At 36.8% G+C, this 9,115-nt stretch overlaps 1 long non-coding RNA gene across 1 annotated transcript; it reads left to right on the top strand.

The window, feature by feature from the left end:
• The first annotated feature begins 370 nt into the window (after positions 1-370).
• LOC136276660 (uncharacterized) lies at positions 371-8,762 on the top strand. The gene is made up of 3 exons (XR_010715216.1): positions 371-1,264; positions 8,267-8,330; positions 8,603-8,762. It is a non-coding gene; the product is annotated as an uncharacterized lncRNA (long non-coding RNA).
• The last annotated feature ends 353 nt before the right edge of the window (positions 8,763-9,115 follow it).

The following is a 9,115-nucleotide window of genomic DNA, read 5'->3' as shown; positions in this document are numbered from 1 at the left end:
CTAGTGTGGTAGTGTTGATTTTGCGTGTGTTTGTTTATTAAATAAAAAGATCAATATGTGTGTTTAAATAAAATAAAATATGTGTTCATGTTCATGTTGTTTTCATCAAATCATCATTTCATTCTATATTCATCTTCTTCTTTTGCATGTTACTATTAATAACTAAACGACCTGATCGACGAGACAGTTGTATGTAAAAATATCAACGCATTTGATTGGCCTAGCCACTTTGGCGGGTCGTGCATTTTATAAAAACCAGTTAACAGGTTCTGAGAGTGACCAGACCAGTTACGACTCAGGGCGTAGACAGAGCATATTCTAGCCACTTACGTACATATAAATAGTTACATACAGAACGCACAGTAAGTAGTTTTTATATCCTACTAATATTTCCTCTTTTGAATGAGTGAATGAATGAATATTTTTACAGTCTGCCAGACGTATATATTAATTTAGTATTCTGATAATTTTACTTTATAAATAATGAAAACATAAGGTTGAAGTTTACTTGTAACGCTGTATTCTATCCTCTAATATTTCATGTACTTTTTAATTGAAATACGGCACTGTTCCAGGTATATGTGACAGCTACATTGCCCAGATATAGTTAGATTAGATTCAGCTCGATTCCATAAATCGGTACGATATCCTTAGATATGCACATTATTACATTTATATTATATGTAATTCTAGAGTACTATTTTATAGCCAATTATAGCAAGTAACTGAGTATAAAGTTGCTGATATCCATTTTAAATTATCAAGTTCAATAACATAAACGTAATTATTTTATTACCAATGTTAGAGGCTGTGGGACTGTGTGTTTTACTTATATAACAAATACATGTTAGCGTGCAAATGAAATTATTGTTTGTCATATTGTATATTAATATTTATGTTGATTATTGTAGGGCTGATCCCATATATAATATAGTCCTGGGGTCAGGCAATAAAGTGAGATAACCCACAACCGGACTTGTTTTCCTTTATAAAACACCGGCTACAAATGGCGCCCAACGTGATTGACCACGGACTATGAGGACCATCCACTCGACCCACTACTAGCTTGTGAAGGCCGTGAATGGTGGACTTTCCTTGCCATAGGAGGACAAGACGGATTCGTTCTTCGGATCAGCAGCGGGACCCGAACGTGTGACGATCCGGACTTTCTCTCATCACGGACACATTTCAACTTATATTGCACGCATTCTTGTGATTCATTGTTTTATTGAATATGTGAAATTCCACAGTCCCACCGAGTAAGGTCTGTAATTTTTTTTACAGTGTTTACTATTGTATTCATCGTTACGCTAGAGTAATCATTTTATTTGAGTCACAGAGAATCAGCTGATTGATATATATTGTAGTCTCACCTAGGCTGATATCGTAGCATATTTTTATTTCGAATAATTGTTACTTGTCAAGTAGTGAAAGAGGGTGATAGCGAAAATACTATACTTTCTATTAATATCCTTCATCCCATAGCACTTAAACCACATTACATCAAGTCCACTGCCCTTTGTATAGCGACAGAGCGAATAGATAGGAAGCGTCTGATTTAAAGTTTATCTGTTGTCAATACATAGAGTATACCTGTGACGAAACTTACAATTTCCTTCTAATTGCATGTTTTAAATCATTCCATTGTTTCATTCACTTTGCATACTTGTAGTCCATATCAGTATTGCTTAAGGTGTAATATCCCTCTGCTATTAATTTTGTCATATATTTTTCCAAAATGTTCATATTGATTTTCATCAAAGTCAATATCAATCGATTCATATGAAACAAAAATGAAGTGATGAAGCGCTGCTAAATTTTTCAAAAATTGATAATGTGTCTAATCATGATATGAAGAAAACTAGTTTCCGACCTTCGGTTCCGACTGAGTGCACTTCGCGTGATCGGCGTTTTGACAGTGAAGACAGCTGCGCTATTTTAATTTCTAAAAGGTACTTGGGTTGTTCATATTGAGTTATTTTTTTCCAAGATTTTTGTAGATTAGATAGTTTTGTGTCATATTTGATTTAGATTTTTTTTTTGGTGATTTTTTTTTTAATACTGACCGGTCAAATATTTTTTCTGCTTGTGTGTATTGAATCTGAATTTTGAAAACAATTTTTTGTAACACAGAATTTTGTTCTTTAGTGATTAAGGCCAAATTATTTTAAGGTATTGTTTGGATAGAGATAGTTGATTTTTTGCTTAACTTGTGTTTATTATCTTTTCTTTGATTTTTTTTCTGAAAATATTTTACCTGTGTACCCTTGAGTCATTGCAAAATTTTGGATTACCTCCCTTTGATCAGTTAACTTCAATTTTGTTAGGCACATTTTAAATTTACTCAGTAAATTATTTTGAATTTTTTTTTCCTGAAAAAAAACTTATCCATTATTTTCTCAGTTATTGATATTTTTGGAAATTTATTCCTTTATTTAGAAAAAAGTTGATTTTTTTTCCTTCATAGATTGAAATTAATTTTTAATCAACTCAGAGCCCAAACCAATTGTTTGATAGCAGGATTAATTTTGTTTAATTTTTTTGAACTGGATTCAGGTGTGTTTTTGATGTTTGAAACCTGATTATTTCTATTGTCACATTGTTGATTTTGTTTGTTGGGTTAGATTGAGAAATATTGTACTTAATTAAGAATGCCACTGACAGATGCGTTCAAGGATGAGGAACTTAAGACCATGGCGGAAGGGTTTACAGAGATGGGAGTCAAACCTAACCTGCAATCTAAAGAAAAATTTCAAAAGTGGTTACTTGATTTCTCCACAGGAGCAAAGCCAAAATCTGATGGGGCAACTGCCAGCGCATCCACACAGGACAAATCTCCAAATACATACCAAACTCCAAGACTTCCTAACTTTTCTGGAGATAAAAAAGGAGATGCCACCTTTGATCTGTGGAAGTATGAAGTTGAATGTTTATGCAAGGACAAGTACTCAGATGCCACAATAACACAAGCAATTCGTAGATCTGTTCGAGGAGAGGCCGCCAGAGTCATTATGAGACTAGGAGCAGATGCAAAAGTTGATGACATTTTGTACAATCTGGAAAGCATCTTTGGAACAATTGACACAAAGTCAAGCATCCTTTCAGAATTTTTTAGTGCAAAACAAAAAGATGATGAAGATGTAGCAAGCTGGGGATGCAGACTAGAAGATCTGATTAATAAGGCCATACATTTAAAACAAGTCAAACCATCAGAGGCAAATGAAATGCTCCGGAATATGTTCTATGAGGGAATGGAGTCAACATTGCAGGATACTACAGGTTACATCTTTGAGAAAATAAGAGACTTTGATGAACTCAGAAAAACTGTAAGAAGGAAAGAGGAAGAAATGAACAAGAGGAAAACATTCACATCTGGTCAAGTAAAACAAGTTACAACAACAGAGTCTCAATCTAACATAGATCAACTAAAAGACATGGTTCAGAAACTATCACTGGATGTGACAGACATGAAAAAAAATATAAATGAAGGGAAACAAAGTACACAGGACAGTTGTACTCAAATACAACAGATAAATGATGGATACAGAGGATATTACAGAGGAGGGTGGAATAGACCCTACAACAGGGGATACCAGAAGTGGAGGCCTAGAGGAGGATATATCCAGGATAGGGATCCTCAGCAAAGCATGATGGGAAATCAGCAAAGCATGGGAAATACAGAAGATAACCAAGAACCTACCTGTCATAGATGCAATCAGAAGGGACATATAGCTATTGGTTGTAGAGTCAGACTGGACCACTCAAAAAGAGATTTAAACTTCAGACGACCTTTGTCAAGGCGCGGACGATAGGTCGCATACAGCAGATGCGTCAAGTCAGCAGAGAAAATTTAGTTGGAGAAGCATGTGAAGTAGATTTGATTATTGAAAACAAAATGACAAGAGCATTGTTAGACACCGGTTCGACAGTATCAACACTAGCGCTATCATTTTACAAAGAAAATTTTCCACAGACGGAAATAAGAAGTTTTGATGGAATCTTCGAATTACAGGGTGTGGATGGAAAGTCTCTGCCGTATGAAGGATACCTAGAAGCAGAGATCATAGTTCCCAGATTGCAGAATGACAGAGTTTATCCTTGTTTGTTCCTGATAGTACAAGACACTAATTATCACCAATCAGTACCAATACTATTGGGAACAAATATTCTAAAAACTTTGCTAGAAGATACAAAAGAAATTCACGAAGAAAGGTATTTACAGAAAGCCAATCTTCACACACCCTGGTTTTTAGCCTTTCAATGTCTGTCCAAGAGAGAGAAAGAGCTGAGAAGGAATGGCTACAAGCTTGGAATTGTAAAATCTGCAGAGGAAGCAAAGATCACTATTCCACCAAACAGCCAGAAAACTGTCATGGGATATGTTGATAAACAAATGCGGTATCAGGAATCCTGTGCAATGCTACAAGCATCAGATGAATGATCAGAATCTCGTATACCCAAAGACTTGGACATAGTTCCTACTATCATCAACTACAAATATGGGAGAAAGGATGCTGTACCTGTTCACATTTGTAATATAACAACTTCAACAGTAACCATTTCACCCAGAGAAATACTGTGCGAATTACAAGCAGTGAACATAGAGGATTTATCTATTGGAAATAGTGAAATCAATCCTAGAGTAGACAGCTTTAATATTGACATAGAAAATGTAACAGCTAATCAGTATAAAGAATCAAAAGAGTTTCTCACTAGGAATCTGGATTTATTTTCATGGAACAGTACAGATATTGGACAAGTCACTTCAGTAGAACACAGCATTGAACTGGAAAATGACACACCATTTAAGCAGAGGTCGAGACGCATTCCTCCTTCTATGTACCAAGAAGTGAGGGACCATCTTCAACAACTTCTAAATGCTGGAATCATCAGAAAGAGTAAATCTCCATTCACCAGCAATGTCGTGCTATGCAGGAAGAAAAATAATGAACTGCGGATGTGTGTTGACTATAGGCAATTAAACAGCAGAACAAAGAAGGACGCCTATGCACTCCCTATAGTTGAAGAAATTTTGCACAACCTGAGTGGAAATTCTTTCTTCACTGTCTTAGATGCAAAGTCAGGCTACCACCAGGTCAACATCAAAGAGGAGCACAAAGAGCGCACTGCATTTACAGTCGGCCCTCTGGGGTTTTACGAATATAACAGGATGCCCTTTGACTTGTCAAATAGTCCTGCGACGTATCAGAGGCTAATGGAAGAGATCCTTGGCGATTTACACCTTAACACCTGCATGATTTTTCTGGACGACATAATCATTTTTGCGAAATCGTATGAGGAACACATGAAGAGATTAGAAGAAGTGTTCAACAGATTAAGAACAGCAGGTCTTAAACTATCACCTAAGAAGTGCAGTTTTTTGATGCAGCGTGTCAAATATGTAGGACACATTGTTTCTAAGAAAGGAATAGAGACAGATCCAGAGAAGACAGAAAGAGTGAGAAATTGGCCAACACCAAAGACACCTGAGGATGTGAGGAGGTTTTTAGGCTTCATTGGCTATTATCGTCGATTCATTAAAAATTTTAGCAAGATAGCCAAACCATTAACAGCGCTCATGCCAATACCAAATGACAAAAAGAAGGGGAAGCAATCAGCGCAACAGAAATGGAAATGAGGTAACACAGAAGAGGAAGCTTTTAAGAGACTGAAAGACTGCTTAGCATCACCGCCAATCCTGGGTTTTCCAGACTACTCTCAACCGTTCGAGGTATACACTGACGCAAGTTTACAAGGACTCGGTGCTGTTTTATACCAAAACCAAAACGGAACAAAACGAGTGATAAGCTATGCCAGTCGGAGTCTCTCCAGAGCGGAAAGGAATTACCCTGCCCACAAAATGGAATTTCTTGCGCTCAAATGGGCCATAACGGAAAAATTTAAAGATTATTTGTATGGAAATTCCTTTACTGTATATACGGATAATAATCCGCTGACGTACGTGTTAACTTCCGCCAAGCTGGATGCCACAGGACATCGGTGGCTTGCAGAACTATCCAACTTTAATTTTAACATAGTATACAGACCAGGCAAGAAAAATCAGGATGCAGATGGACTTAGCAGAATGACCCATGATACAGAGGTTATAAGTAATGATTCTGTCAAAGCCATATGCCACTCTATGTATTTTGAAGGATTGATTTGTAGCATATCCTTAAATACAAAGACCCTTGAAAGTGATACAAGCAGCTCAGCAGTAGCAACTGTAATAGACTGGAAAGAAAAACAGGATACTGACCCTATACTTATGGAATGGAAGCATCATGTTCAGTTGGGGAAGAAACCTAAGATGCACCAGTTGTCATTTGGCCAGGATTCATACGCCTTAATCAAGAACTTCAAAAGACTGTACATCGAAGATGGTGTGTTGTACAGGAAAACAACAGTCCACGGAAATGAGAAAAGACAACTTGTTCTTCCAAAGTGTTATGTCAATACTGTATTAGAACAATTGCATAATAGGTTTGGACATGGAGGGAGAGAGAGAACAATGTCCTTGATTAGAGATCGTTTCTACTGGAACAGGATGTTTAGCGATACGGAAGACTGGATACGAAATTGTCAGAGATGCGTCTGTAGGAAAACATCAACTAATCAGCGAGCCCCACTTATTGGAATCAAAACATACTACCCGTTAGAACTTGTCTGTATGGACTTTTTGACGCTTGAGAAATCTAAAGGAAGTTTCCAACACATATTAGTAGTCACAGACCACTTTACTAGGTTAGCACATGCAATACCTACACGCAACATGACTGCAAAGACAACAGCAGAAGCTTTGTATAACAATTTTATAACATATTACGGAATACCATCTAGAATACATAGCGACCAAGGGGCCAACTTTGAGAGCAAGATCATAAAAGAGTTATGTAACATCACGGGGATGGTGAAATCAAGGACAACACCCTACTATGCCATGGGGAACGGCATGACTGAGAGATTTAACCGTACTCTCTTGGATATGTTGGGAACCCTTGAACCACATCAGAAAATCAATTGGAAGTCCCATGTTGCATCGCTGGTTCACGCTTACAACTGTACTCGTCATGAGAGAACAAACGAATCGCCGTATTGTCTAATGTTCGGCCGTGAACCCAGACTCCCGATTGATTTGGCATTTGGAATCAATGTGCAAGAACAAAAGACACTGACAAAATACATGGAGGATCTTAGGGGGAGGATGAAGAAGGCATATGAGCTTGCATCAAAAGCAGCAGCACAAGCACGTGATAAGCAAAAGGATTATTATGATTTGAAAGCAAGGGAATGCAACATCAGAGAAGGAGATCGGGTGCTTGTAAAAATTGTAAGTTTCGAGGGTAAACATAAAATAGCAGATAGGTGGGAAGAAGATGTTTACATTGTCCAGAAGCAGCCCAACCCGACAATTCCTGTTTACACGGTATTCAAGGAAAATGGGGAAGGAATGAAAAGGACACTCCACCGAAATCTACTTCTTCCCATTGGTCATTTGGATGGATTTCGGCAAAGACAGTCGAAATATACTACCAAAGAAATACCACCTGCTATAACACCGAAAAATGTCCAGCATCAAATCGTAGATGATGAATCAGAACTTAGTGACGAATCCAGTGAAAGTGAATCAGAAATAGATGTACCGGTACAATACGCAGTAACAGAGGAGTACACACCACATGATGTACATGTACAAGATGTTACTGGAGAAGATCAGCAAAGGGAGAACGTTAGGGACGTACGCCCAACAAGCTGATGACACAGAAAACCGGGGGAGTATGTGGTAGTGTTGATTTTGCGTGTGTTTCATTTCATTCTATATTCATCTTCTTCTTTTGCATGTTACTATTAATAACTAAACGACCTGATCGACGAGACAGTTGTATGTAAAAATATCAACGCATTTGATTGGCCTAGCCACTTTGGCGGGTCGTGCATTTTATAAAATCCAGTTAACAGGTTCTGAGAGTGACCAGACCAGTTACGACTCAGGGCGTAGACAGCATATTCTAGCCACTTACGTACATATAAATAGTTACATACAGAACGCACAGTAAGTAGTTTTTATATCCTACTAATATTTCCTCTTTTGAATGAGTGAATGAATGAATATTTTTACAGTCTGCCAGACGTATATATTAATTTAGTATTCTGATAATTTTACTTTATAAATAATGAAAACATAAGGTTGAAGTTTACTTGTAACGCTGTATTCTATCCTCTAATATTTCATGTACTTTTTAATTGAAATACGGCACTGTTCCAGGTATATGTGACAGCTACATTGCCCAGATATAGTTAGATTAGATTCAGCTCGATTCCATAAATCGGTACGATATCCTTAGATATGCACATTATTACATTTATATTATATGTAATTCTAGAGTACTATTTTATAGCCAATTATAGCAAGTAACTGAGTATAAAGTTGCTGATATCCATTTTAAATTATCAAGTTCAATAACATAAACGTAATTATTTTATTACCAATTTTAGAGGCTGTGGGACTGTGTGTTTTACTTATATAACAAATACATGTTAGCGTGCAAATGAAATTATTGTTTGTCATATTGTATATTAATATTTATGTTGATTATTGTAGGGCTGATCCCATATATAATATAGTCCTGGGGTCAGGCAATAAAGTGAGATAACCCACAACCGGACTTGTTTTCCTTTATAAAACACCGGCTATTCACTAGCCTAGCGGCTAGGTAGATATTCGTAGCCTAAATATTTTATGCTAAGTATCGAATTCAAGATGGCCATCTTAGTTACCACTTTGTAACAAACACGAAATCTATTTATATAGTGATATTTTATTCATCCTTTAAGTTATAATGAATCTAAACATATATATTTCCGCTTGAAATTAACAAATTATGTAAATGTAATAAGTCTTCAGTTGAATATTTCCAACTTCAAATCTGAGACCTCGCGGTCCGTTCAATAGACCTAGATATCTACGACCTAGCGGCTAGGCTAGCAGCTACGATCTTGAACGCAGCCCATAACACACTTTACGTTCTTTAACCCCTTTAAATATTTCCTAACAGAGTTTGTCATAAATGCGTAACTCGTATTCCCGGGGTTTAAAAAAAAATTAAACCCCCTT

Source organism: Magallana gigas, chromosome 6 (genome assembly GCF_963853765.1).
Source record: "Magallana gigas chromosome 6, xbMagGiga1.1, whole genome shotgun sequence".
NCBI classification, from domain to species: domain Eukaryota; kingdom Metazoa; phylum Mollusca; class Bivalvia; order Ostreida; family Ostreidae; genus Magallana; species Magallana gigas.
The sequence above is the reverse complement of the archived record's forward strand: the minus strand, read 5'-3'. Positions and strand labels throughout refer to the sequence as shown.